Below are 27,217 nucleotides of genomic sequence, written 5' to 3' on the forward strand. Positions count from 1 at the left end.
AACAAAAATATTTGAAAAATTAAAACTAGATCTAAAAGTTTACTTCTAGTTTAAATAAAAGTACTTAGAAAAGGTAAATAAGCAACACTTTCATATTAAATATTTTGTTCGTCTGTTCTGATTTCCAATGACATCCTTATTTAATTTTTGTATGTTCTGTTATGTTCATAAGTGTAAAACTAGCCTTTATCAGTATAGGTGTAAAAAGGCATGAGTTTTTTCATAAAAACCTTATACATTTTACATTAGTTGCAAATTTCTAAAATTCTTTCCTTTCTAAAATTATACTCTCTAAAGCAAGATTGAAACAATATTGAAAATAATTTAAGAGTCTCCGCATTCATTAGACTGTTTATGTTCAAAGAATCATTTTGGAATTTTTTTTTTTTTTGTATTACTTATTTGATCCGACTTTAATGGAAACTTTTCAAACTTTCGAAAATTCTGTTATTAAAGTGAGAACTGCACATTTAAAAGCTCTTCATAGCAGTCAATCGAATTTTTGAAAAATTTACTTAAGTCGAAATAAGAAATATCAAGAATAATATAATAAAAATCAAAAATAACACTTACGTGTATTACAGTCGTACGGGTAATTGTCTTATTAGCAATACAAGAATATTTTACCACAAAATTGTTATAATTTCAACTATAATTTGAAGGCGATTCAAAACAACATTAACTTTGATTTCATTACGTTCTTATAAACTTTGAAATGTGCTTCACTTTTTTACTTATTGTCACTGTAGCTTACCGCACTAATAAGAAAGTATAAATACGTATAGCACACATTTTGTAAATATATAATTAAGTTTATTGCATACATGCATGCACATATAGCATTGACTTTTTCATTTTATTCTATACACACACCTCCATATAAATATTTAAATAAAACGAACATTATTATGTATACGATGCACTATAGTGTAATACAATCACATCGAACATATAACCTAATTTGCAACCTTTTTATTTTATGTAGCTATTCACTTAAAAACAAAAATGAAAGAAAAATTTTGTTCTCTTTTTAAAAAAGATTTTTACTATCATAAAATTTTAGTTTAATAAAATTCGAAAATTTAATATCAAAGTAAAAGGACAATATATGAACGTGTGTATGCACATCCTCAATAGTTTTCAAACACATACATAATATTGCATATTATGTACATTACAAGTGTTTGTGCATTTGAAAGCATAAAAAAACCAAAAGGTTATATTGTTCAAAGGGTTGATATTTTTCATATTTCTTGTTTTTCTAAGTTCTTGTATTTTTTATTGATTCGTTTGCAATATCAAAATGTGAACACCTTGATTCATAAATTTTTCTCCGTAGTATTACAATATAATAACAAATTATATGTAAATATCTGCATAACCAGAGTAACTGTGCAGAAGAAAAATTATTATAAATTACCTTTTTAGAGGTAATGGTTAAGTGTATAGTATTTAATTAATTACAGGAGGACTAAATCTTCGACATGCCACAGTCACAGAATTTATCATTTTTTTTTGATTTTGACAAAGTAGTTTGAAGAAAATTTGTCTTTTTACAATTTTTAAGAGGTTTAAGTGGTTTAAGAAAATGCATTTCGCGTTCAAAATATTCACATACATAAATGATTATTATGTAAGTGTGCGTTTTCAATTTTAGTAGATTAGGAGTAAACAAATGATGTCGTAAGTCATAATTTTTATTTACTAAACAATGCTGGCATTCACAATAAAGTTGAATTAGTAAAAATTTTCAAAAATTTGAAGCAATTTGACTTTTTGTAGATAAAAGCCGCAAACTGGTACACGTAAGCTTTTAGATTGACTCCAATAAAATGTTTTTCATCTTAAAGTTGACAAAGGTCAAAATTTTTTTCATTGTACTTTGTATTTTAAATTTCTCTTCTCTTGTACTTGTAAAATAAATGCATTTTTTTAAAAATTAATTTGAATTTTTTTTTTCAGTTTTTTTTTACTTTTAAGTTGATTAGATCAAATCAGATCTCATAGTAAAATGAATGTAATACTATTACGATATATGTAGATAGAGGATAAAATAAAATTTTTAAAAGTTATTCAAAAAATATTGCGGCTAGAATGCGATTAATAGGAATAAATGATATAATACTTATATCTAATGCTCTTATATGTATGCAGATTAACTCTAGGGCAATTTCTCAGTTCAAGTATGTACACATGCATGTAATATTACAAAGTAAAATTAACAGAGATAGTGAAAGTGTTGAAATTATTAATGAATTTTAAAAGGAATTAAAATTTTATGTAAATCGATTAATATTTTATATAATAAACGTTTTAGGTTAAGCTTAGATTTTAATTAGATGAAGTACACCAGTATAGAGTAGAAAAATTTAATTAATTGGATATTTTGTATATCATTTGTTTAAAATAAATTTCAAATTTGTAATATATATTTTTATCATAGTAATAGAAGCATACTATGATAAAAAAAATTAATTAAGAAAGCCATAGAAATAGTTGAATATTATTAGGAAATATTAGACATTTTAGACCTAACAATTTTCCTTAATATACTATATAAATATTTCATAAGAACTATTTAAAATATTTATAATTATTTTATGTTTCAATGATGCTTCAATGGAATCATTTTTAAGTTTTAACGCAAGAAATTGGTAATAGTACAAGAAAGTGTATATTTAGAAACAGAATCAAAGTGTCAAGAATAATAAACTGTATAGGTGTAGTAGTTATTATTGCTTTTTAATAAAAATGTTTCTTGTTTGAATTAAATATAATTTCATGGAAGAATTGACGACGTTATTGTGAGACAGGGGGGGGGGGGGGGGGGGCGCAGGGGTTCACTTAAAGTGTTAATTTGTAAATTTTTTTTTTCATTTTGTGACATGTATTCAATATTTTCTTCCGAATCAGGAAACAATACTAAATATTTTATATAAACAACAGTTACATTAAAAATCTATACACATTATGTACATATCTATGCATAATATTTTTATTGCACACGCTAATATTGGTCAAACAAAAGTATTATTTTGTCTATCAACCGTCTTTATGCTGGAATTTATCGGTTTACGATTTTTTGAGTTGCAACGGTTTTTTTGCTACTTTTATGGTTTAAATGAAACTTATTGAGCTTTTTCAATGCCGTATAACATTTTAATATATACACTCAGTTTTCATAGTTTGATTAATATAAACCTTTAATTATTTATTGAAAACTTCAATTTTTGGGTTAACTCCTTACTAACAAAAGAATTTTTTAAGATAGAAGGACGCGTTTAAGATTTTGTTTCGTTGAAGACCATAGTGTCGCTTTAAAATACGAGTAAATTTATTTGCATTACCAATGACCATATACAAACAAACGTGCAATATGCACACATAGGTATTTAAAATCAATAATTCTGCATATGAACACGCACTACAAACATTTGTATTTATTTAATCATGAAATTTTTAAAATAGACCATTTAAATCATATTTTAAATCAAAACAGCCAACACGGATTGTTTGTTACAATAAAATATTAAATTTTGAATTAGAAATACAATTTAATATTGTAGTCTGTCTGTTAATCAAATAACAAAGAAATTCGTCTTTCGTTAAAAAAATGTAGTATTGTACTTTCTGCTTTGTCAATACCGTCTACAATATAAAAACCATTAAAGCATTACATTGCATTCAAATTATTAAGTGGCATTATTGTAAGAAATTAATAGCATATTGACACATTCACATTTAATCAACTATTTACTCTCAATTATTAAAAAATTTAAAAATAAATAAATTCGGATCAATTTAACTTGGTACAAAGTAGCACATTTACTTTCAACCTAGGGAGAATAATTACGTTCAAATGTCGACGGCTTAATTAGGTCAAATTAGGACGGCTTAATTAGGTTACAGAAATTCGAAAAAGGTTTTCTATGTTTTGGGAAAATATTATCTGCTGGAATCTGAAATTATTTTAAAAGGTAATAACTTGGGAAAAAATTTTCCTCATAGGGAACATACTATTTATTAATGTCTGAAAGTTACTGAAATTTACTTTTTAAAGAAAGACTATGTTAAAACCGGCTAAAAATTAAGGTCAATTTTAACGCTTGCTATTGCTGTTAATGTAATTGCAACATTTGCCTATACTGTTATAAAGCTGTGAATCCTTATTTTTCGGGGTTTCCGAAATTTGAACAATATTTGTGATTTCGGTGCAATAAATTGTTAAAAAAAAATATATTTTCAGGACCTTGAGATGGCATATAATAGAAATTTTGTAAACAGTCAATAGACACACGGAGGGACAGCCTGGTAACCGATTTGCATTCTATGTATATTTTATTGGAAATCTGCCAAAAATATTTACTCTCTTTCCTAAAATTTAAAAAAATATTATACTTTTTATTTGCTCAATACAAAAATAATATACAAATTATGTAAATTTAATATTAAGTAAAATAATTATAGACATATATAAGGTGAAGGTATGTATATAAAAATTCAATTTTTATACCCGTACGAACGTATGTTCGAAGGGCATACTTAATTTGCCTTACCGTTTGTAACGTTGAGAAATAACGGTCTTAGATATAGACTCAAGTGTATGTTTTTGGTCTGTGTCGAATTCTGAGTTGATTTAACTTTGTCTTTCCGTCCGTCCGTCCGTCCCAACGATAACTCAAAAACTAATTGAGCTAAGTTCACCAAATTTTCACAAATAATTTACTGTAGTAAGTGCCAGAACTCTATTTAAATTGGACATGATCGGGGTACCGTTTCGGGTAGCTGCCATACAACTTCAAAATTTATTTGACTATATCTCAGAAACTATAAAAGCTGTGGTATTGAAATTTCGCACAAACGAATATATTAGTAGGGCCAATATGTCTGATAAAAGTCGTTGAAATTACTTGGCTCCTTCTGGTACCTGCCATACAACTTCAAAAGTTATTTGACTATATCTCAGAAACTATAAAAGGTGTGGTATTGAAATTTCATACATTTGAATATATTAGTAGGGCCGAAGTGCTTGATAAAATTCGTTAAAATTTCTTTGCTATTTCTGGTAGCCGCCATACAACTTCAAGTATTTTGAAAAACGCAGTACTGAAATTTTACATAAATTAATATTGTAATACGGCAACTTAAAGTCATTGTCTGTTCCATAGTCAGTTATGGCTTATTTATTCGCACATAGGATAACAAATTCGTACGGGTATCACAGAGTTGACAAGGTCAACTCTATTTTTTCTCGTTTATTATACAATAGAAGAGGTTCCTTTAGTTTTTGTGCTAAAAGTAAATTTTAATTTGATTTAATTTCATACACTTCCATAAATATCACAATTATTTACACAAACAGTGTAGGTTTTTGTGTACAAATACATATGGCATTAATTTTTTTTTTATGAATATAAAAACATAATTTGTATTTAAAGAGGATAAAATTTACTTAACAAAAAAAAAAAAAAAACAAATTGTAAACACAGTCGATACGTTCATTTCTCTCTATAATATTTAAAAATGAATCAAAAATACTGAATAATAATTGCGTCTAGACATTTGTTTCATATGCCTTCATCTCTTTTATAAGCATTGCCCTTTTTCTAACCATTTTATAATTTAAAGATATTATTACTGCTTTATGCACATATTATTATTATTATTATTATTATTTTTATATCAGTTGAAATACAACTCGTGGGTAGGTACATTATACGAATATGTAAATTTCTTTTCAAACAAAACGCATACATTTCGTTAACATATATACAATATGTTTCATTATTATTAAATCTAATGAGTTTACCCAGTAAGACTTATTTTTGTCAATATTATTTTGAACTTATTTTGCGCTGCTCAATATTTTCTTACTTTGGATTTTAACGTCACATTCTCTTTCAATCTCAACTCTTTACAAAGTTTTAAACACGAAAAGTAGAGTACTTTCAACCAAAGGAAAACCAAAATGGTGAAGTTCCATTTTAACGAAACTCTTCACATTTTTCACATTTAAATTAGAAGATCAAAAAAATTTGATTCTTATTCCAAAATACTAAAAATGCTTATTTCAAATTTTAATAGTGCCATTAAAAAAACATAAAATAAAACAATGGTCAAAAAATTTCATTTTTAATTTTTAAGTCTTACTGGGTTTTAATATTTATATAGGAATAAAATAATTGAAGCAAAATTCAAACTTCAAGGAATTTATTACATATTTTTTATATTACACTATAGAAATCAAATTAGACGAAAAAGGCATCATACACAAGAAAATACAAAATTAAAGAAACAAGTGTATACTATGAATAATAGCAGTAACAACAGCAACAACAACAACAACAGAAGTAGCAGCGACAATAAAAATTCATTTTAACAAATTTTTATTTTTAAAGGATTTTATTTTCATTATTACATTTTAATAACTTTCAACGGAAATTTGCGTATGCAATAGGTATATTTGTATTATACTTATTATGCTTGTATATTCACACTTACATATATTTTTTACATATTCCAATGTATAATAAGAAATACTCTAATGTTTATATAATATGATATGAAATGTAAACTGTAAACAATATTGTGTTCCACAACAGTAACGTATAATAAATGGATTTACTATTACCATGAGAGAGATCGAACAACTTGAGGTCGGAGTGGGAATGAGCCGTTGTATCAATTTTAATTCTAATTATTTGTATCTCGATATTGGTAAGATTACTCTGAGGTCTTTACTTTCTAAGAATTTAAATTATGTGTTATATAACAATGGCATTGTGGCTCACGTCTTCCTATTACAATTTCATAGCATAAAATTTTCTTTACAAGTTATGCAACAATTTTATCCAGTAACCATTGTTGCTGCTCGCAAAATACATTATTTTTGGTTAAAATACAATGTTGTTAATATTTTTTTCCGATTTAATTTAAGGTTGTAAATAAGTATTTCTTTTTGAAGACTTTTATGTCCAAATATTTTTGACTTCAAAGTTCCAGTTTATTATTAAAATTGTTTATACAAGTTGATTAAAGCAGAATGACTATAATCAATAATTATTAGATAAATAGATATGATAAAATTCGTCTTGGAACATTGCACTTTTACCACCCTTAAATATAATATTAAGAAAAATTTTCATAAAATTTATATTTGATCATTTTTAAAACAATATTTCTACCAAAAGGAAAGCGAATTAAATTTTTTAAGTGCTTAATAGCAAATAAACCGCAAGATACCATCATGCTGCTGAAATAAATTAAAATTTATATAAGTTGAATTAATATTCAGACACTAAACATATTTTTGTAATTATATACGCTTTTTGATATTGTATACTCATAATATTTCTGAAAAGGTATATAGTAGACAAAGGCATTGACCCATTTTGAGATGTTATAGGTTATTTATATAAAACAAAGGAATAATATTGCAATATTTTCAAATTAAAGGCGTTTACCAATTTCAATATTATTAACGCATCTAAAATTATGATATTGATTTACACATAAAAGACTTCAAAGCTAAATTTTATTTTCTTTTTTCTTTTCTTTGAAATTAGAGTGCAATTAGAGTTCCAATAAAACGATTTTTATTGATTTCTTATTCGAAATTATTTTCTATATTCGAAAGGACTGAACAAGTTCACAATTTTCACTCTAGCAATAAAGCAACAGTTGGCAAAATGACATTTATTTTCTGTAATTCTATATTCCTTAAAAATGTATTAGTTAACTTCGTTGAACAACAGAATTCAAGTCTTACAAATATTAAAAATGCACAAAGTAAAATGCTAGCTTAGTATTTAATTTCAATTAAATGGATATATTCTTCAAATTCATACATGTAATATGAAGTTTTTGTCTGTATCAGGCTCCATTAAGTGGTTTAAACAGCCAAGCAGAACTTTGTAACAATACACTGTCTGTGTCCATAACTATGAATTAGAATTGAGAATGTTATATAAATCTATAAGGTAAAATGCACTTCATTTTAAATAGAACATAAGTGAATCAATTGTTTGTATTTTTTAAATTTTCACTTAAATTTTCAATCTTTTACAAATCACTAGATATTTCACATTAACGCACGTACAAAATTCAATTACAAAAATTTAATTTATATTTCAACAGGTAGGAAGCAAAGCAAAATTATTTTGTAAATCGCTCACAAAACGCACTAATTCAACAAGTTGTGTTCTGAGTTCTGAAAAGTTACTACTCTTCGCACGATTAAATTTTGGAATAGTCATCAAAATAGTTTGTTTCAAACAATAAACAAAGATTTGAAAAAACAGCATTTCTGTAGTTGAAAACAATTTTTTTCTTTTTATTTCTTAATAATAATTCATGAGTATATCGTACATAAGTATATCGTAAAAATAACTGAAAACCTCTAAAAGCTTAGTAGATTTTCTTTCGATATACTGGCACAGATCTGCCTAGACGTTAGTGAAAAACTGGTTTGAGATATTTAATTTTTGTAAGGTCAATTCAGTAATGAAAACTTGAATAAAAGCTAATTTCAATATACATACGTCGTAGCGGCAAAATCTACAATTTGCTTTTGGTTTAGACATCACAACACAAAGTATAACAACTAAACAGATTTTTCCAAAATTTTTTGAAAATGTTTTTAAAATTGAAAATTTTTATTAAAATAAAAAAGGTTTGTCAACAATTTTGCAAAAAATTTATTTGAATTTTTTTAAGACTACCCTACTCTCTACTGTTAGTATAACCTTAATCCACTTTTAAGTAAATTATTTTAAATATTTTAATCATTTTTTCTTCCTGCACAGCAAATCGAATAAGCCAAAATTTTATAATTATTGCTATTATTACGATAACGATAAAAATTTTACTTAACTGCAAAAAATATTATTACTCCGCGAAATATGCAAAATTTTATTTTTCGGTTCCTTATTTCTTCGACACATTGAATTCATAATAAAAAAATCTGATGTGGTCAGCACATAACCGACCGCATTGTGCATTGTCTAGTTAAGTGAAAGTGTAGAATATTATAAAAATGCCTGTTAATTACCTCTTTCCAATTTTTAGGACATTAATAAGCTTATAGTTAACATACCTAGAAAAATGTAAATTTGGCTCTTAGTAGAGTTTCGCTTTGTGCCACCCGAATTCCCTGAAATGCTCGTTAGTTAGTTTCGGTAACAACCAGAACTCAAATATCAAATTTCAAGAAATTCTATCAATTAGTTCCGAAGATATGGTGAAAAATGTAAAATCGGCCCGCAGATCAGTTTTCGAGCCTTGATCTTTCCAAAAAATTTATATGTTCATTGTTTTAATACGAAGAACCTAAATATTAAATTTCAATGAAATCGGTTGATTATTTCTCTTTATATACGCAAAAATGTATATTTGGCCCGTAGTAAACGTCCAGTTGCTGACACCTGATTTCTTCCAAAAGTTAGGAGATTTTGCGGCCGGTCGAGAAAAGCTTATATATGAAATTTCAAGCAAATCGGTTGAATAGTTTCTTTAAAATGATCAAAAATGTAAAACAGGCCCGCTAAAAAGTGCAGTTCCCGAGACCTGATATATCCCAAAAGTTGATCGATCCGTGCCATTGTGGAAATAAACTTACATATAATATTTCATAAAAATCGGTTCAGTAGAACTTGAGATACACGCGTGCACACACAGACCGACAGACCGACAGACCGACAGGTTGCTAAAAGTAGTTTATTTACACTTCCCTACTATGGAGAAGTGCATTCCCACCGAAAACTCGATATACAAAATTTGTTGCCATCACATGACCTACCTATTGTATACACAATACGGTCGGTAAAAATATTGTTGTCACCCTTTTACTAAAATATAGGTACACCCTTAAATTCTAAATACAATTTAGAAAGAAAACCAAATCTTTAAAAAATTATTAAAATTTTCCCCAAACTTATGCAAAATTATAAAATACATAAAGTTTTGACAAAATTATTTTAATTGAACATGAGTTTTTGTTCTTCGTTTAGGAAACACCTTTTTAAAAATCGTTAGTATGATCAGACCATGGGTATGATTTCCACTAATGCATGTTTATAAAATGCTAAAGAACTCTCTTAACGCCTATTCATTAATCAAAATATCATGTAATTAGAGACACGAATTTAATATTTTGCGATGTAATCAAATTATTTCAAATACCTGTTTAAAAAGTCCCAAAAGTTTTACAATTTGTTATTATTAGATTTTATTTCTACTCATATTTTCCAATGTATGATGAATTTGAATTCTATTAGAGAAAAAAAATTTTCACTTTGTCACTTTTAAAGTATCCACTTTCTGAGAAATTTAATATCATAAAATTTCATGACTTTCAACTTTCCAATACTATTATAATACAAAAGAACCGCGACACACTTACGAGTATTAAATATACGTAGAATACAAGTAGACGTGGGAGCATAAGGTTTATATTCTTGTACAGTTCTATACCATTTCGAAAGCAGTATAACACTTTGTTATTATAAAAAATAAAATATAAATAAAATTGTTCGCTATTGTTATTCCATTTACACATACATTTTTACAAAATTTTATTTATTTCAAGTAGAATTTATTATTATTATTTTTTAAAACGACAAATTTAAAATAATAAATTTTTGTCACCTACAATTGTAACTTCTAAATACCTGCATGAATGCCAAAATATATTATATGTACAATATTGTTTGTTAAGTTCTATAGTATTTTCAATAACAATATGAGCTATAGAAGTTATTAAAATAAACGAGAAAAAATAGAGTTGACCTTGTCAACTCTGTGATACCCGTACGAATTTGTTATCCTATGTGCGAATAAAGATGCTATAACTGACTATGGGACAGACTATGACTTTAAGTTAATGTATTACCATATTAATTTATGCAAAATTTCACTACTATGTGTTTTTGAAAATACTGTGTGTGCTAAAATACTATTGAAGTTGTATGGCAGCTACCAGAAAGAGCCAAGAAATTTTGATGAATTTTGTCGAACACATCGGCCCTACTAATATAGTTACTTGTACCAAATTTCAACAACATAGCTTTTGAAGTTTCTGAGATATAACCAAATAAATTTTGAAGTTGTATGGCAGCCATCCGAGCCGGTACCCCGATCATGTTCAATTTGAATGGGGTTCTGGCACTTACTACAGTAAATCATTTGTGAAAATTTGGTCAACTTAGCTCAATTAGTTTTTGAGTTATCGTTGGACGGACGGACGGACAGACAAAGCTAAATCAACTGAGAATTTGACGCTGATCAAAAACATACACTTGAGTCTATATCTAAGACCCTTATTTCTTGGCGTTACAAACGGTAAGGCAAATTTAGTATACCCTTCGAACATAAACTCGTACGAGTATAAAAATGCTCGTATGCTATAATAATTATTGTATGTCACCTCTATGTACCTACATACTTTGTATTATAAAAAATGAAACATATTATACGTTCCTGTTATTTGTCTGCAAAAAAAAATAATAATAATAATAACAGACAAAAAAAAAGGACTAAAGTAAAAAATTTTTTATATTAATTTTTAAATTTTCTAAACATTTAATAATAGAAGCACAATGTGTTCCATCAAAATTCTACAAGTACCTACAATTTTCTTAAGAATCACACTTCACTTATTTGTGCTCTCGTTCCTTTTACAAAAAGATATTGCATAGAAAGCTTAGTTGGTTGCAGAAAGTAATTGAATATTACGAAATAATAAGAAAGATACAAAGTCAGCGCCATTTATTTTACTCACCATATTCTTGATAGCATTCGGCATTACTTGGAAGATGTGAAAGAAATAATGTAAAAAATACGAGTAAAGGGTCAAAATAATTGAACAATTAATGGTGAACAAGATTTTGCTAAGTAACATAATTAATTTTTAACTTTGTACTAATTGATATAATTTTAAATGTGTACTAATTGATATATTATAAAGGCGGTTGGTCGACTGCAAAATAGGAAAGCACAAACTTTAAATTATAAACTTTTTAATGTCTAAGTCTAAATTTAAAATTTGCTATAAAATGAACTTAACCATTTATCGAAATAAATTTTCTTCAAATATACCCTTTTTCTAAGGCTAATATGCAATTTAGAAATTATTTCCAATTCGACTTCGGTTCGTTTATCTTGCCTCGTATGTGCATATATAAATTTGAAAAACTAATTTGTTTTTTAATTTGCAACACCGACTCCAAATCCGTAACCCTGATTTTATCAGCGAAAGTTATTAGTAGTTTAAAAATATTCAAATTATTGCCTTTAATGAATACATGTTTCGAAATTTGAAACAACTAGTACAGTCTGTTGCCGTCCAAATTCACTTTATTTGAAAAACAAGGACTATCACTCAACTTTTTAAAGTTGGCACCTTAACAGTGCTTTTAAATAAAATATACATGTAAGAGAAGTAAGAAGGCAAAAAAAAAAAATTTAACAAATTTTTCTAAAAAAAAATTTCAATAAATCATTCATCGGTACCAATATGCTCTGGCAAGTTGTCATTTAAGAAATTTTTCTTTACTGGCATCCTATTCGAATGTATTTTTGTTTTTTCTTTTTTTGTTGTTATCCTCAAGTATTAGAATTGTACACTTTTATTACACTTTTTTTTTTCAATGTACAAATACTCAATATCTAGTGGATTTTTATGTAAATACGTGTGTGTATGTATACAATTTATTCTACGTATTTTTACTGCTTTGAAAATATTTTTAAACGCGTAATGCTCCAATAAAGCTCATGATTAATAGCTTTAATGTTCTTTGGATAAATTTTTCTTCCTCCAATATTCTATCTCCATGAAGGTTCGTGTTTATTGCAATATTTATATATTTATATTTATTCGAATTATGTAGATGTGTATGATCATTATGTTTAACATTGTATCTATTGTAAATTTATTGATTAAAAGATTCAACGCTATTAGGATGAGTGAATATTCGTTTATTCTGAGACAGTAGAAGATTGAAGGAACTTATGTTTATTTGGAAATTATATCATTCCCATTTTTCATTCAAATCTTTCTTTTTTCTTAAATTTAAAAATTTAGTTTCCTACCCCTGAATTATATTTTACTTTTCGAACGGAATTCACTAAAACACTAATCCAATCAAACTTATACACTTATTGTAATGAGCAAATCGATAATTGCTACGGAATGAAATGGAAACCTTGAACAGACTGTAAAACTTGACAGACATGAGGGTAAGCAGTAATGCTATAGAATACAATTATACTAAAATCAGTAAAAAAATATCGTGATTTAAATAACTCCAATCAATTTCTCGATGGTAATGTTTTTATTAAAATTTTTTAAGCCATTGCAGATCATGAAGCTATGGATCTCTCCTGACTAGTTTTCGAAATAGTTCGCAATAAAATTTCAAAGAGTTTTACAAGGCAATTTCAAATGACCTTTGTTCAAAATTTCTGCTTCATTATATTAAAAATAGGATGAAAATAGACAATAAGGCATACAATTTCCTAAAAGTAGTAAAGATGAGTGTTTTCAACCACTTGATTAGTGTTCAAATCCAAAATATTCTGAATGATCTCAACTTATGGGGCATGTTGTAATGCAACGCTGGATTTTCGAGAATTTTGTAACTTGAACTTACTTCATATATATGTATGTAAACTTTTTGGGTATTATCCTAAATATTAAGGAATTTTTTTATATAATAATTTTGAAAATTTAATTTTAAAAAGATTTGTGTTTTAAACATTATTTTCGCGTTATTTTCTTTAAAAAACATGTGCAATTTATTTATACTCGTATACACATACGTTCGCTTACAAACACATTTGTTTTTATATACAAAAAAAAGAAAATTAATGTTATCTAATTGAGTGGAAGGACATAACACAAAACAGGAAAAAATAAGCATAACACCCATAGCATTCTTTAAAAAAAAACAGAAACCCAACAAAAAAAAATCTGATGTGATCAGCACATAACCGACCGCATTAGTAAGCTTATAGTTAACATACCTAGAAAAATGTAAATTTGGCTCTTAGTAGAGTTTCGCTTTGTGCTACCCGAATTTCCTGAAATGCTCGCCAGTTATTTTCAATAACAACCAGAACTCAAACATCAAATTTCAAGAAATTCCGTAGTTATTCCGTAATCAATTCGTTCCGTAGATATGGTGAAAAATATAAAGTCAGCCCGCAAATCAGTTTTCGAGCCCTGATCTTTCCAAAAAAATTTATATATTAATTTTTTTAAAACGAGGAATTGGAATTTTAAATTTCAATGAAATCGGTTGATTATTTCCCTTTATATACACAAAAATGTATTTTTGGCCCGTAGTAAACGCCCAGTTGTTGATGCCTGATTTCTTCCAAAAATTAGAAATTTTCGCGGACGGTTGAGGAAAGCTTATATATGAAATTTCAAGTAAATCTGTTGAATATTTTCTTAAAAATGTTCAAAAATGTAAAACAGGCCGCTAAAAAGTGCAGTTCCCGAGGCCTGATATATACCAAAAGTTGATCAATCCGTGCAATGGTGGAAATAAACTTACATATGAGATTTCATCAAAATCGGTTCAGCCGAACTTGAGATACACGCGTGCACACACAGACCGACAGACCGACAGGTTGCTAAAAATAGTTTACTTACACTTCCCTTCTATGGAGAAGTGCATTCCTACCGAAAACTCGATATGCAAAATTTGTTGCCATCACATAACCTACCTATTGTTTAAACAATACAGTCGGTAAAAATGAGAAACAGTTAATCATAAAAGTATTGATAAATTTTGTTGAATACGTTCTAAAAATAAAACTGATTTCAACAATATTTGGTAGACAGAGTACAAAACGTGATTCTATGTCAAGCTTTGCATATCAAACATTGTTCACAATTAATATGTTCAGTTTGGTCAGAATTTCGTGAATGTTTGATATCTACATTAAAAACCATTATAACCAGCGGAAGACATGGAACGTGTTTACAACAGCGCTTTACAAATTATTAAGCAGAATCCAGAGTTCCCAATTCAAAAGTGAGTTTTATTAGTGTACAAAAGAAACAACACAACAAACGTTTTGTTTCCTAAATACTGAAGTAATTACCAAATACCAATCAAATTATCAAGACGAACGCCTGAAAATATTAAATTTTCTAATATTTTTAGACGTTCGTCTAGATTGTTAAGGGTATTTCTCTATGTGCTACAAATTTTAAGATTTTGAGTGAAAATTTTTTATGTAACCTAATACAAATAATATAAAATATGATATTCGTGAACGAAACGATGCCAGAATAATAAAATCCGAACATGATCTTGAGTTCGGCTTTCATATACAAAGGTGTTCGTGCAATTTTACATTAACAAAACGGAATTTTTGATTGGACCCGTTGAATGTTGAAGAAGAGGGAATAGTTCACATATACTCTAAAAGTTGGTAATGTTGAAGTATACGATGCAAATCATCATATTTAATGATTTTGTTAATAACTGTGGAAATATAAATTTATATAAGTAGGTACAAATATTACACTTGCTTGCATAGTAAAATGTTTCATATTTTATTAAATTTTTACTATATCAATAAAATATTTGTTATATACACACACTTACATATTTACCCTATATATTATAGAATATTTTGTATGTTATTTAATTTAAAATTTTGTTTAGCCAAAAATCCTTTGTACTTCAGCCTCCGACCCCACAACATCCATCCGTTTATAAAGTGTTCTTTTTGTTATCTCTTATACGCAAATTATATTATATAGGCACATATAAAAATGTTTGTACATAATATAGATGAAAATGTCGTCCTCTTTGCATGTCAGGTAAGCCAACAGATAACCAAGTAAATTGAAAAAAAAAAAATAATGTAAAAACAAAAAATAAAAATAAAAGAGAAAAATGACAAACAAAAGAAATAGAAAATAAGTCAAACATTTTTTGTTTCTTATTTTGATTTTTTTTTGTTTTGTTTTGCGGATAATGATAACTTCCTTCTCATTTCTTCTTATACTGTTATTCAAAAAATATTCAATAGCTCATACCTGTAAAACATGTTCACCTTAATTTTTTTACCTGAGAAAATTTATTGTTTAGTCTTGTTTGCTTTTTACATTTTAGTTAGATTATCTCTTATTTCTCTTAGTATTTCTTGTTCGTTTGCCTTCAATTTTTCTCATTTTTGTTATTGTTGTTTTTGTTGTTGTTGAGCTCTTTAGAAAATTTCTTCATTTTTTCTTTGCTCTATGTTGTGTTTTTTTTTTCTTCTTTGGTTTTTCTCTTCTTCTCTTGAGGTAACAAAATCAATATATCACTTTAGAAAATTAAAATATCCTTGAAAAATTCATTTTTCAATTTCATCAAAGATCTAGATAAAATTTTGAAAAAAAAAGAAAATAATACATAAAGAAATGAAAAAAACACTGAAATAAAAAATATTTATATAGAGCAGGGAATTTTTTATATGAAATACTATAAAGTATATCAGTATATATACATATATATATACATAATAATATTATACACACAAATTTATAGAAAGAGATTCAATTCTTTCAATCATCCTTTTCTCTATTACATGCTATCTAGTTTGCTTAATATTGTACATCTGGTGAATTGAATTAGATAATGTTGTTATGTATATGGTATTGTTTGTATATATTGATTTCAAATTACAATTTCTAATTACTAAATATTAGATTTAGATTATAATTACAAAGTAAGTAACCAGAATAATTTAATTTTATCAATATTAAGTTTTTATAATAAAATGTAGATTGGTATAAGTTTTGTATTCCTTATAAATCAAAGAAATGAGCTAAAGTATTATATTTATCTATGCTTTTCGTCCGGTATTTAAAGGAGCAGAGGGCTTGGAAAAGAGAAAATTAATAATATTGCTTATTATTTAATCCTTATTTCTTATACTAACTCTTCACCTTTTCTTTTTCCTTTCTCATTAAGAGATGATGTTTTTGCTTGAAAATTTTATATAGCCGCATATTGTGTCTAAATATTGTCTAAATTATGAATGTTTTTGCTCTTTCATACAATGTTGGATTCCATAATATTTCATGCTTGGTCTAAGTAATTCGCCTGATAGTTTTTGTTGATGAATTCATAGATAATGTTTTAAAATAAACACAGGTAGAGTTGACCGTTTCAACTCGTACGAAAGAATGATTTTAAGTGCTCTCTGTTAATAACCACACGATTTCACATGCATGTTGCTTTCACACATTTATGACAGTTATTACATACACTCAAACGAGAATTTCAATAGTTTCCATAATAATATGACTAAACAGCTTTCGAAGCTATGTCGCAGGTTAAGCATAACAGGTTAAGAAGTTTCAACTAGTTTTATCAAATATAAGAGCCTTAATAAAATATTTGTTTATGCGAAACTTCGATATTATAGCTTCAATAATTTTATAAGATATAACATACGAAGACACATTCCTGGTCTTATGTTAGTACGGACATATACAGAAAAACAGCAATTATTGATTAGAATTCTATTAACATTCTTAAATTTGTTTTGCTAAATTTTACATGCAATATAGGGATTTTGTGGTTTCCATAGTAGAAAAAAAATAGAAATAGCTTACAGTATTAAATTTCATTGAATTATTAATATTTAATATAATTTTTAATGTACCAAAAAATATACGAAATTTTTATTTTAGTTTAAAGCTTTATCATAAGAATAAAGTAAACATAGACCCTTTGCAAAGAAATCTGCTTAATTGTTGAGTTCTAAGTTTTTAATATAATTGGAACAAATTTGCTCTGTAATAGCTGTGTTTCCCACCATTCGAAAGGTATCTACATTTTAATTCATTTCGTTTCGATTCATAAAAAAGAAAAAATAATTCGATTACTATGATTGTAAAACGCTTCTTCTCATTTTGATGCCTTTATCTATATACATACAAATTTCGATATAGTCACTTCTTCTTTTTGAAGTTGTTTAAAAATGAAACCCATCTTTTTTTTAGATTCAAAATAAAAATTGAAATAACATACATATGTATCTCAAAATCTTTATATTAGAAGTTTCAATTTTAAAGTGGTATTGAACTTAATAATTGAAAACATCCAGAAAAAATCATTCAAAACAATATACAAATAAATTTCCATTATAGGCTCAACAAATTGTAATACAACTACGTTCTCTGTCAACTTTTCTCCGTCATAATTTCCTAAAATCAATATTTTAGAAAATCTCTTACACAACAACACCATTACAAACCTATGCATTGTTCAATCGTTAAAAATTAATATTGATAATAAATACTTCCATGATGTGCGTTTGTATATCCATACCTATACGTATAACGTAATCATCATAACAAAAGTGGTAAGGACCAGTATACGATAAATACTTTTAATATTATTGCCCGTCATCTTTTTAATATATTTCATCATAATCATCTTGTTTTTTGTTCTTATCATTATGGCCATTTCTCTGTCCCATTGACAGTAACAAGTATAAAAAATAAATTAATAAAAAACAAAGGAGATACAAATTTCTTTAGAAAATTTTTCTTATTTATTATTTTAATTTACGATGCCAATAAATTTTAACTAAGACTAAATACTTGTATACATAAGGTAATAAAAATGCACAGTTTAATTTATTTTTCATACTGTTTCGTTTTTGCTCAGTCTCCTTTTTAATTTATTTATTTATTTTTTTTTATTTTTTGTTTCGCTGCTTCAATCAGTAATTTAAGTTTATAGATACTAATTTCAATGATTGATTATGTCCAAGTTTCAATCTTAAAACAAAACAAGCGTAGAAAAAAAAATAATACAAAAAATTAATGCTTTCTTAATATATATGAGTACATTTTATTATACTTACATACATAGAGTTAGTATAATTATATTATATATGTAAATTCTTATATAAAATTGAATATATTTAAGGTGTTTCATTCAAACGCTGCTATACCTAGTAAAGTGAATAAAATACAAACAATCACCCTTATTCTGTTAAGCACATCACTGAATGTGATTGGCTGTTATTGAACAGAATTTTGTTTTTCTGTATAGAATTTCGAATTTCGGAATTTATTTTAATCAGAGAATTTTTCGAGTACAACCCATCACGTCAAGTGATGCGATTATCAGAATTTGGGTGAATAAATTTGATTTGATTTAAAAATTTTCTCAGTAAATATAACTGTTATACAATAAATAGCGTAGAAACTCTTTATTACCATAACTTCAAAAACCAATTAAGGATATTTTTATTATAATTATTACTATAGTAATTTTAAGATAATTATTGAAATTTGACTAAAGTTATATATTATATGTGATACGGGAATTCTTTTAGGTTTTTTTTTGTGAGAAAGCCGCAAGGAAACTTTTATACTATTTAAATGAAACGTGCTCACTTAAATTGCCAGAATAAAGAAAAAACTACACGTTCTCATATGGCAAAAAATATGCAGGGGGTTTCAAATCACAAGATATTTGAAATTACTATAAGGGTATACCTCGTGGGAAAGATTTAGATGTGAAATCTATAAGGCATAAGAAATATGCTTATTAAGAATCTCAGAGCAATAATAGAGCTGCAGCAATTACAACAGTTTATACAATCTTTTATATAGATTATATTATAATTTTTATATAATTTTTATTTTAAAATTAATTTTATAATTTAACTAAAGCGTATTATACAGTGATAATCAAATGCAGCCTTATAAACTTAATGACATTGTCAATTTTTATATCTGCTTTCAAAAAAAAATAATTTCCTATTTAAATGAAATACTTTGTATGTATAATATTAACTGGAAAAATATCCTTTGTAGACTATAATGATAATATAACATTAGAATACTTCTAAGAAACGAAAACAATAAGAAAAAACAAGCAAAACGAAAAATTTAAAACAGGATGAAAAAGGAGTTTCGGATATTAAAATTCTTGCAAGAAAAAAGAAAAAATTAAATTAAAATAAAATAAAAAACAAAAATTAAAAAAGGAAATAACTGTATAGAGTAGCTGTAAAAGAAAAATATGAAAACGACTATAATTAAAAGAAAGACAATATAATAAAAAAGTGAAAATTTCCAAAAGCGATAAAATTAAAAAAAAAGTATGATAAAAGGAAAGCAAGAAAAAAAATCTGATGTGGTCAGCACATAACCGACCGCAGTGTGTATTGTCTAGTTAAGTGAAAGTGTTACAGAATATTATAAAAATGTCTGTTAAATACATCTTTCCAATTTTTAGGACATTAGTAAGCTTATAGTAGACATACCTAGAAAAATGTAAATTTAGCTCTTAGTAGAGTTTCGCTTTGTGCTACCCGAATTCCCAGAAATGCTCGCCAGTTAGTTTCGCTAACAACCAGAACTCAAAGATCAAATTTCAAGAAATTCTATCGGTTCGTTCCGTAGATATGGTAAAAAATGTAAAATCGGCCTAAAATCAGTTTTCGAGCCCTGATCTTTTCAAAAAAATTATATGTTCATTGTTTTAATACGAGGAGTTCAAATATTAAATTTCTCTTTATATACGCAAAATTGTATATTTGACCCGTAGTAAACGTCCATTTGCTGAGGCCTGTTTAGGAGGTTTCGCGGACGGTCTAGTGAAGCTTATATATACAATTTCAGGTAAATTGGTTGAATATTTTCTTCAAAATGGTCAAAAATGTAAAACAGGCCCGCTAAAAAGTGCAGTTCCCGAGGCCTGATATATCCCAAAAGTTGATCAATCCGTGCCATGGTGGAAATAAACTTACATATAAAATTTCATCAAAATCGGTTCAGCAGAACTTGAGATACACGCGTGCACACACAGACCGACAGACCGACAGACCGACAGATCGACGGACCGACAGGTTGCTAAAAATAGTTTACTTACACTTCCCTACTATGGAGAAGTGCATTCCCACCGAAAACTCGATATGCAAAATTTGTTGCCATCAAATAACCTACCTATTGTTTACACAATACGGTCGGTAAAAAGTATGATAAAAGGAAAGCAAGAAAAAAAAACAGGATAAAATGAAATAAAATTAAAAAATTTGTAATTGTTGCCTCTTATAAAAAAACAATGCAATTAAACATTTGTCGAGACAGTAAAAATAATTTGAGTTAATTTAATTGCAAATCGTTTAAATTTTAAGATTTAATTATTCATTTTAACAATAGGTTATTAAAGTAACAACAATTTTGTTGCTCTCACTGTTGTTGCATTACTGTCTTTCAAGAAATATCTTGTAATTTCAATTGGAATTACTTCTAAAAAGAAAATTCTTATTATTATTCTCTAAAAAGAAATTCTTAAAATATTTAATTTCACTTTTTCTTTTTTTAAAAAAAGTTTTGTAATTTAATTCAGGAAGTTTTTAATTTAAATACCAATTAAGATTTTATTTTAAAACAGTTTACTTAAATTTTTTTTTATCATTTTCTCTTTCGTTATCTTTAAAAAAGAGTTAAAATTTTTATTTTTATGTAAAAGAGACTATTAAAATTAACATCTTAAAATGGTGTATTTGAAAGAAAACAATTTTGCCCATTAATAACAAAAAAACTTGTACCTTAAGTCCAAAAATCGTTCTGTTTAAAATTTCAAACTCACAATTCGAAATTGTGCACAAAAGAACCTGAAATTTACTTGAAATCACGGCAATTGGTATTGTTATATTTATCTACATTTAAGAATTTAAAAAATATCGTAATTATCTGAACTTTAAAAGTTTTAGTTAAAATTTTTAATTACTAAAAAATGGCTTCTTTGAAGCCGTCTTTGCTACTCTTGAATTTTTGGTCACCACAATCGAGTCGAGCTTTTCGGATACAATATCATTTAATTTCATATATTTTGAACTGTGATTACTCTTATATAGCTAGAAACTTAAATAGAAGACGAGATTGACAGTGCACATAGCAGATAAGTAACAAAAAATTAATAGTTCTACAATTTGTTAATGAAAAAATGTGTTAAAATTCAAATGTAAGTTAACCCCTTTGTTCAATTTCCTCTTCAATTCAGTTAGGTAACATTAGTCTATTTTCGCAAGATGTAGGAAGAAGACTAGAAATCATTTTAAACAATCTAATCCGAATTTCACTTCTAGTATTTCATTTTTATGCTTTTAATAATATTATCTTCACGAAGTCTTTAGTACTTCATTATATTACTACTAAAAATTTATAAAAATGTTGTTTGGTGTAATATGCTCTAAGGGTGAATTCAGCAAAAATTATCAAAAAGGACTAAACATACACATTACAACATGAATTATACAATATCAGTTTCCTAAATTTTGTATTAATAAAGTTAAACTTGCGCTAAGTATTTACGAAAATTCTCCATAAAATGCATGATGTCAACTCTGTATCAACTACAGTTAATATTAAAATTTAGTATTCATTAGAATTTTCGATAAATACCAATAAACATAATGTCAATCATATCTGTTATAATCAAAGTCTATTACATTTTGTAAAAATTAATTGCCAGCATAATTTTATTAATTACAGTATAATTAATAGACAATATTAATTTTGTATATTATTAACGCTTTTATATCAATAATTTATATTTTGATCAATTTTAGTAATTCAAAAATATTTAAATTGGTTATAGTGTTAAGTTTGAAGTTGAAGTTGAATATTTGAACCAATTTCTTTAATTCTTTTTAATATATAAATATTGTAAGTATAGTAATTAGTACTTATGGTAGCACCTTAGTCTATGTAATAAATTTTAGTTGCAATTTAAAAAACTTTATTGCTGAATTTATAATTACAAATCCTAAACTATTTTTAAGTTTTTTCCTATACCACTCAAGTTTTTGATTGCGGGTTTTGTCCTATATAAGCGAGTATTATTTTTGAATGTAATGCACGTGAATTCACGTCAAATGGCTTTAGTTTTAAAGTTTTATTGTGGATAAGACAGGGTCCCATTTTACTTCAGTTCCGAAGATCTCCTTATATAGGTATATAAGGAGAAATTTTAATTAATAATATAGATATATTATTAATTAAAATTTCTATCACTATTCCATAATCAAATCTACTGATTTCCATAATCAAATGTACTGATGTATAATTTTGATATCTGTATGTATGAATTCCAAAAAATAATCATTGTATAACGATAACAGAATCGCCAAAATGTTATATAATTAAGTTAAGATAAAGAAACCTACTTAAAAGAAAATTTATAATGCACTTGGAATTGATATTTAATTCAGTTTATAGCTATGTATAAAAAAATTTAAACCGGAAAAATAAAATTTAAAAAAAAAAGACATAAACTGAAAAATTAATAATTTTTCAATTTCAAAACTTAAATGCATTTTCAATTTTCAGGACACATGTTACAAGAGTAATTAGTGTCATTTAATATGTTAATTTGGATTGATACAAGAAAGAAAATGACACTTAAATTTATTTTAGCCTACTTTCAGAAACAATTTTTTACACGAAGTACAAAATAGTAATTTCTTGCCTAGAAAGCCGTTAAAGTGTTAATGAAAATGGTATATTTTTTACGCTGATTCGTATAGACAAGCCGGAATTTAGATTTAATTATTTGATATTCACTGAAAGGTTGCCTTTCGGAAAACTCTAAGAATCGGTTATTACAGCCGTTGATTTTTTCCCAAAAAACTAATTATTATTATTTCAAAGATGATTATTAGAATTTTGGGGACCCTACCAGCACTATAATATTATATCGACTTAGAAAGTCTGAAAAATTTTTAATTTTTCTATCAACAGCCTACTTGTATGTTACTTCAATAAAATTAGTGCTGCTACAATTAGTTTTACCAACTCGATAGCAATAGTATATCTTACTTAGTCCAAAAGAACAACCAACCAAGAGTGGTATGATATTTCACTAAATTTTTATCTTCATTATGTTAGAATTTAATGTAATTTTAGGTTTTTCCCACCAATTTAATTCATATAAAACAAATTCTATTTAAATTATCGGTACATTTATAATTAAAAACAATTTTAATTAATAAAAAATTACACATGAGTAGCACATTAAAAGAAAAGATTTTTAAATGCAATATTTTTCATGTTCTCATTCCTGTCTTTGTTTTTTAAATTTCTTTTTAGCTTTAAATTTATTTTTTCATCAGAAAAGCGGAAAATTATGTTACAAAAAAATAGAGGGAATATTCTCTTTATTTTTTTTTTATATTTGCTTTATTACTTTAAATGTCGTATTTTACAATCCATAAGCTTTAAACGTTATGGTTATTTTGCTCTTAACTGATGGGTAGTTTACCATTTTATCTGATTTTCCTGTATTTGTTTTTGTTCCTAATTTATTTTTATTTTTGTTTTTGTTTTTTTTTCTCCTCTTATGAAATAAAATAATGTCCTAAATTAAGGCAACAGATTTTACCCAATAGATACTTCATTATGTTTATTGGCTATAAATCATATTCTCTCTCTCTTATTTCTTCAAGACTTCATAAAATATTTTATATTAGATTTATTCTAAATATACACATAATATTATATAATTAAATATATAAAATACAACTTATATAAGAATATACGAGTATATTATATTGAAGACAATATATTGAGTTAGAAGATGATAAACATTCATTTTATTTTCGAATATAACACTATACGAGTATTTTATGATAGAAAAATACCATCATCATTGTCATCACATTTTTGTTATAATAAAAAAATTTAGATGAAAATTTAAAAATATACGTATATTTATATCTATACCCAGTAACTAAATCAAACGTTATCAAAAATAAAATGTTCTATAGGTGCGTTATTATAAAGGTGAATTTATATAGGCATACTTATAGGTACTCTTATAATATAAAAATCATTGGAAAAATAGAGCGTCAAAAATTGCAAGAATTGGTATAAAAAAGCAAAAAATAACAAATTTATATTAATATAACAAGTGTGTAGATACGCATAATAAAATCTGAGAATATATCTACACTCTTATATTTATAATAATGTCTAGGCAGATCAAGTCATAAATAATTCTTTTCCTCCCCTGCCTCTACTTTGTATACATTCTTCTCATTTTCCTATTCTTATATAATATCAAAATATTCAACTCACTTTGCTCTCCCTCTCTACAATCTCCTATTTCAACAGATTTTATACACTATACATACGCGGCACAATATAAAAAAGAAGTCTTAAAGGTAAAAATACATCAAATGCAGAAGAAGAACTAAGAAGAAAAAGAAGAAGAAAGAAAAAATCAAGAGAGAAGGAATATTATTATAAAGAAGTTAAAATATTATTGTATCTATGGAAAAAGAAATAAAATATTTTTGTACATATTTTCAACGATATAAAATACTATTAATAATGAAATAAAAATAAAATATAAGGAAGAACCTATAGAAATGTACGCATAAAATATTATTTTGTATTATGTGGTAAACATAATATAGTATTTAAAAATTTTGCACGCCTAAAAGTATGCAACCGATTTTTTTTTTATTCTTTAGGAGTATTGAAACTGTGACGTTGTTGTACTTACAATGTAATTTATTTATTCTTTTCCCAAACTTTCTTTTAAATTACCAAATGCGTCAATAACAAATATTCGGAAAAATTTAGAAATTGAGAAGAAATTGAAGGAGCAACATTTTAATGATGACATTGCAACATAAATGCCGGGAATAAAATATCCTTTAATGTATTTTTTTGATTCAGTAATGCTTTGACACCTTGAACTGTTATTTTATCGTATATTCATGCTTGATATTTGCAGCTTTAGCAATTTTAATTAAAATATTGCAAACAATAATCGAGAATATAAGATATTCGGTATGAAATATTATATTTCGATATTATGCATATAATATGTATGACAAAAGAAAATTTTTCATTTCCATAGTTTAATGGCAAGAATGAAAATTTTTAATTTTTGTTAATACTTATACCAGGATATATAATTTAATTTCCATAATCTAATTTTTAATTTTAATAAATGTAAAATTAATTTAAAATAAAATTGACAATGTTAAAAAATGATTGTTTAATTAAGAAAAATGTAAAAATCTTAACTTTTGTCAAATGTGTTGTAAACCAATTATTCGCGTTAAAAGTTCTTCGTAAGTACCGTTTTATTATAATGTATGTTTTCTCTTATTTAGTTTATTAAGAAAGATGTAGCTGGTAACATGTAGGTGGGAATCACATATTTACAAACCCACATCTTAAGTTTATTAGTTTCATTAAAATTGTTTGTAATATTATTGTAAGTTCACAAGTGCAAGAAACATTCTACTCACGCTTTTGCAGCATAACTTAATTATACCTTTATATATTGGCTAAGCAAACTAAATGGAAAAAGGTCTAATTATAATACGTTATTCGCATAATCAAATGAAAAAAAAATGCTTACAAAACTCTACGAAAATTCATATTTTTAATTATAAAAATTGATTAAAAGCAAAATATTGTTGTCGAGTTCAGCATTACGATTACTCATAAAATTTATTTTCTGAGACATCCACAGATATTACTGCCCGTAGCTAAAGCAGTTTGACTATTTGTTCCATATTTACCTGAGCTAAACTACATGAGAAAAATATTTGATGAAATTCTATTTCTGGCATAATTTTTTCTCTTTTTCTTTTGAATTATTTAAAAAAAAATCAAACAAAAACTATTACTTAATGTAATTTATTAGTATACTTTTCGGGGTGATATTATCTTTACTGTAATATAAATGTAATATACCCTTATATACATAAATATAAAATTATAACTGTATAATGTGTGTTTCTATGTGTATTTGAATTCTTTTTCCTATATTTTCGATACAGCTGAAAATGGAAATATAATATAAAGAAATTATAGAGATAATATCGAATATTGCTGGAAAAACAAAATTTTCCTATAGACCCTAGATAATAGATAATACAACATATATTCGTATACATACATATTCGTGTTATATATGTTGCATATATACATACATATACTCTATATAGATACATTTATACTCTTAAATAACTACCAAAACAATTTTTCGTTTTTTTGTAATTTTACGCTAATAAAATTCCTAAAAAAACCTGGGAAGCACAATTTCAAAGTTAGCATATAAGCTAGCAATATTATAGCATATTTTTAAAGAATCCTTCCTTATAAATGTGAGAAAAAATTTTACAAGGATTTGAACACTATTGAAATTAGTATTTTGAAAAA

This window comes from Condylostylus longicornis, unplaced genomic scaffold, assembly GCF_029603195.1.
Source record: "Condylostylus longicornis isolate FDR11 unplaced genomic scaffold, ASM2960319v2 ptg000040l, whole genome shotgun sequence".
NCBI classification, from domain to species: domain Eukaryota; kingdom Metazoa; phylum Arthropoda; class Insecta; order Diptera; family Dolichopodidae; genus Condylostylus; species Condylostylus longicornis.